General features: G+C 33.6%; 1 pseudogene; it reads left to right on the forward strand.

Moving 5' to 3' along the window:
- Nucleotides 1-559: 559 nt before the first annotated feature.
- LOC145066844 (chaperonin 60 subunit alpha 2, chloroplastic-like) lies at nt 560-2,769 on the forward strand (annotated as a pseudogene).
- Nucleotides 2,770-5,198: the final 2,429 nt, after the last annotated feature.

A 5,198-nucleotide genomic window follows, 5' to 3' on the forward strand; every position in this document is an offset into this window, starting at 1 on the left:
CGTCGAGACGAGCAGTGGTAGAGAAGATGTCAGAGAGTCCTCTGGTGTCGGGGTTCTCACTGGCGGCTTATCCGGAGATAATGAGAGCAGCGCAGCAAACCAAATTTCAGGGGCAAATTTTTCAATCCGATTTTAGGGTTTATTCCCACTCATCATTCCATCGCATCCTCTTTCAATTTCTTAGTGTAATCTCTCTCACAACACAAAGATAACGATGCATGAACTGAAACGCTGACTTCTTCATCGTGGAAGTACTCCGTCTTCATTCTGCTATGGTACGTCGGTAATCCGTCACCTTCCAAGCAAGATTTCGCATTCTCCATTCAAAGTCGGTGCTAGGGTGAGCTCGATGGAGCTGCTTCTTCGTAATCCCACTGACACCCTCTTCATCTGTTAAGGTTCCTTCTCCGCCGACTTTATCTGATTCTCCGTAATCCCTCCAACACTCCTCGACATCTACGATGGTTAGTACTTCTCGACTCGGTCCTGGTCTTATTCTTTGCTAGTATGCTTCTTTTCTTCCCCTATTTACTATTAGGATATATTTGATTTGTGGTCAATGTTCTTATTGATCAAAATTGTTTGTCTCAAAGAATTGATCAATGTTTTGAAAAAGAAAATGATTCCAGTCAGCAATAGAGATGATATAAAGGGTAAATTTCTTTTCATTTTAGTGTTTTCTTCCATGAGATTCTCTAAAATCTAAAGATTCTTTTCTTCCTGTTCACAGCCATAACTTCCATCTCTACTGGAAATAATGAATTTATTGGAAATTAATTGTTGAAGCCATTGATAAAATCGGTCATGATGGAATAATTTCTATTGAATCTTCTTCATCAAGTGAAACTTTTGTGATTGTTGAAGAAGGAATGAAGGTATCAAGTGAAATACATCTTGTGATATTTTATTCATACATTCTTTTTATCTTTTTCATTTTCATATTTTAATGTCTATTCAGGAATACTTTCCCTACAGATCGACAAAGGATACATGTCTCCTCATTTTGTCACAAATCAGAACAATTTGTCTGTGGAATTTGAAAATGCTAAAGTCCTGATAACAGATCAAAAGATATCATATGTGAAAGAAATTGTCCCATTGCTAGAAAAGTGTACTCAATTAAGTGTCCCTTTGCTCATTTTTGCTGAAGATATCTCAATCTCAGTTCTTGAAACCCTAATTGTTAACAAAAATCAAGGTTTACTTAGGGTTGCTATTGTGAAATGTCCTGGTGTTGGGGAAAGAAAGAAAGCTTTACTTCAAGATATTGCCCTCATGACAGGTAATTCTGTAACAATTTAAATATTTCATATATTACATTTTGAAGACTTATTTTATGCCACCTTTCTGCTGACATTTATCATGTTAAAATAGGAGCTGATTTTTTATCTGGAGATTTGGGTTTATCTCTAGAATATGCAACCTCTGATCAGCTTGGAATTGCACAAAAATTAACTATAACAAGTAATTACACAACTATTGTAGCTGATCCATCCATGAAAGCTGAAATCAAAGCAAGAATTTCACAAATAAAGAAAGATTTTTCTGAAACAGATAGTTCTTATCTTTCCAAAAAGCTCAGTGAACGAATTGCAAAACTCTCTGGTGGTGTTGCCATTATCAAGGTCAGTTTATTTATTAATTATGACTAAAATATTGTATATATAATGAATTGAAAGAATTTTGGTTATCGGTAGGGGCCCACACTGAGATGCAATTAGAAGATCGAAAGCTAAGAATTGAGGATGCAAAAATGCCACGTATGTAGCCATGGATGAGGGTATTGTGCCTGGTGGTGGGGCCACTTATATTCATCTTCTTGAGGAAATTCCATCCATTAAAAAGTTAATGGAAGAACCAGATGAAGAAAGTGGTGTCAACATCATAGCATCTGTATGTTTCTGTTTCCTATGTTCTTTCTACATTAAGTCAAAAAGTCAAAAAGAAAACTGATATAGCTTACTAGATTAAGTTACTTACTAATCATGTATTACAGGGACCAAAATTAGACATATGCCCAACTGTTCACTCTCCCCTTTTAAATAACTATAGGAAATTAGACTAATTTAAATATTTTAAAATCATCACAGGCTTATATTTTGTTGTTGACCACCCTTTTTTCAAAATCATCTTGCATTTTCACCTTCAACCTCAATAATTTGTGATAGGTCTGGTTTTATAAAAGGAAGATGCAACATGTTTCATTTATTAAGTGAGGTTTTTTGGCTTAACCCATTAAGTGATTATGCATAGATTAATTAAAAAAGAAAGAGACATATATAGCTATCCATATTAAGTGCTTAACTCATTAACTCAAAAAGAAACACCACCTCAATCTGGTTTAATGTGGTATCTAGGTATGTTGGAATGCTCTTTGTGAAGAGTAATGGAAAGCCAATGGAGATGCTGGGAAAGCTAAATGGGCTCACAGGCTTTGCTCCCGATGAAGAAATAAAACTGTTTGAGGTCAGCCTTTTAGTCTATTGTATTACTTATAATGCTATATATATATATATATATATATATATATATATATTGTTTCCTAAATTACCCTTGTCATTCAGGAAATCAAATTCGAACCCAATGTCATGTGTGAACACATTGATAAGAAGCTAACATTTCGAGCTAGTCAGGTAAATTTTCAAGTTTTTTCATTTTTTTCATATATTTATGATAATTTCTTGATTTAATTTAATCAATACATTTTTGGTTTTATAGCTTGAAGATGGGGAAAATATGGCGATAATAGAAGGTGTGCTTTTCACTTAAGGGCTGTTTACAAGGGCTATATTGATAAGAATGTTTGGGTTGGTCTCAAATCTCTGGCTGTTGTTGTTAAGGTTCTCAACAAGGAGGGTCTTCAAGGCCACAGAGAATGGCTTGTAAGCTCCTCTAGTTCTTTGTCCTTGCAACTAGACTGAAGTTAATTTCCTTGGTAAGCTCAGACATCCCAATTTGGTGAAATTGATTGGGTATTGCTGTGAGGATGACCACATAATGCTTGTTTATGTGAGAGAAGGCGTTTTCAACAGTGGGGACACCGGACTATATTGCCCCTGATCTGAAGCGTTGTTGAAGAAAGGACATGGGATGGATTGTGTACAGCCTGGTGGTGTTAATTGGATTTTTGAACTTGAGGAACTTCTTGATGCTACACAATCTGGTTAGTGTTCTATCTAATCTTTTAGGCTGTTCCTTATTTACTAATAATCTGATGGAAATTGCAGATGAAAATGCTGGTACTTCATCAAAGTCCAATGAGGAATCTAAGGATGTTATCTCTTTTTTGGAGGTTGATATTATCACGCCAACACATAATTTATTAGCCAGAAAGTTGACTTGCGAGATATTACCAGGGAAAAGCCTTCTTCTTACCGGTTAGTGTTATAGTCAGAGATAATGATTATAAATACTTGTGAGGATTAAAAAAAATAAAAATATATAAAATGAAGATATAGTTACTGCTACTACGAGTAAATAAGAAATTATTTGGTACAAGAGAATGTAAGTTTCTATGCCATATCAATGTTAAGTTGAAATTAGAAAGTATTGTGTTCATTTCTTAGAGCAAATATATAATTACTCATATATTACTTTATCAGAAAGGATGTTTATGATCTTCATCAAGCTGTGCTAGGTAAATGCTATATTTAACATTAAGATATATTAGAAAATGAGAAATCAGTTAATTTATTTATTTTGATTTGTTGTTCATCAAGCTGGTTGGTATGCATCCTATTCTATGTCCAACACAACAAGGATGATGATGGTGCATTTATATCTTCTTAACCTGTTACCTAATAATTTTTCTCATCTTATTACATCATATTTCTTCATTTTTAACTCCTTAATTTATCAATCTAATCATTATTAACTTCATTCTTGTAAAACCAGGCGTCTATGCTATATAATGATTGGTTTTCCACTTTTCATGGGGGAAGTGGACATAGGGTTTCTCTTTCACAGTTTGTAACATCTTGTATTCAAGAAATAGCAATGTACTTTCCATAAAAAAATATAAATTATATTCTTTGAAAAATTTGTTAGATTGGTAGTTTTAAAAGTATAATGTCCTAATAAGAATTAATTTTAAAAGTAGAATGAAAATGACAAGTGATTTTGTGTTTTGTTTACAGGGTTGATGAAAGCGAATAACTTTGGAGTTAGAAGAGGAAAAGAAAGCTCAAGCTGAAAGAGATAAGGTGCTGCAAATGCAAGTGTTGCATTCTTCATTTCAATTGTTAGTATGAAACAAAGAGTAGATTAGATGAATGCAAATTTATATATTGTAAGAAATAGAATTGTATGACATTAAATTTTATGCAATTTATTGTATTTTTTGTATATGGTATTTTATTTCTATTATGAGACATTAAATGCAAATTTAATTTAAAAATTAATAAATATATAAATATATATTTTTTTTAAACATTTACATTTACGATACGCAAAAATGTGTGTCATCTTCATTTATGACATGGCCTTTCTTGACAGGGGTTTTAATGATACGCATTGCATGTCATTAACACGCGCGTCGTAAGGTTACGACACGCGAATGCGTGTTGTCTTCCTTTATGACAGGGCCTTCCTTGATACGCATTGCGTGTCGTAAACGTGCGTCGTAATTGCGCGTCGTCTCTCTTTATGACAGGGCCTTCCTTGACGCGCATTTACGCGTCGTCTGAGCCTTTTACGACACGCAATGAGCGTCGTAAAAGGCTGTTTTTTTAGTGGTGAGTCTCAGAGGCTTCGGACTACATGCAACAGCATGCTTTTAGGGACACTTAACTGGTGTAAAGATTTGAAATTCAACAACTGCCCCATCATTCGTAATTGAGAGTATCATGATATGGTTTGTCATTCCTGCTCAATTATCTATTATTTTGATGTTAAATATAAAAAATAGATAAATAAAAAATAGAAAATATTTTTGGAATTTTGATTTTCTGAAAAAGAAATAAAAACAGAAATAAATAAAATATTTTTGGATTTCGAATTTTTTGTAAAAGAAATAAAAAAATAAAAATTAAATAAGTAGAAACATACGAAATATATAAAAGTATACAAGGAGTTCGGAACATCCGAATGAACCGTGGACTGTGAGCCACTATCAGCGTTCGCTGATAAACAGTAGACTACGAATAACTATGGGCTTTCGTGGATGAACAGTAGACTACGAATCACAATCAGCGTTCGCA

Source organism: Lactuca serriola, chromosome 8 (genome assembly GCF_051521515.1).
Source record: "Lactuca serriola cultivar US96UC23 chromosome 8, Lser_US96UC23_V15, whole genome shotgun sequence".
Lineage (NCBI taxonomy): Eukaryota > Viridiplantae > Streptophyta > Magnoliopsida > Asterales > Asteraceae > Lactuca > Lactuca serriola.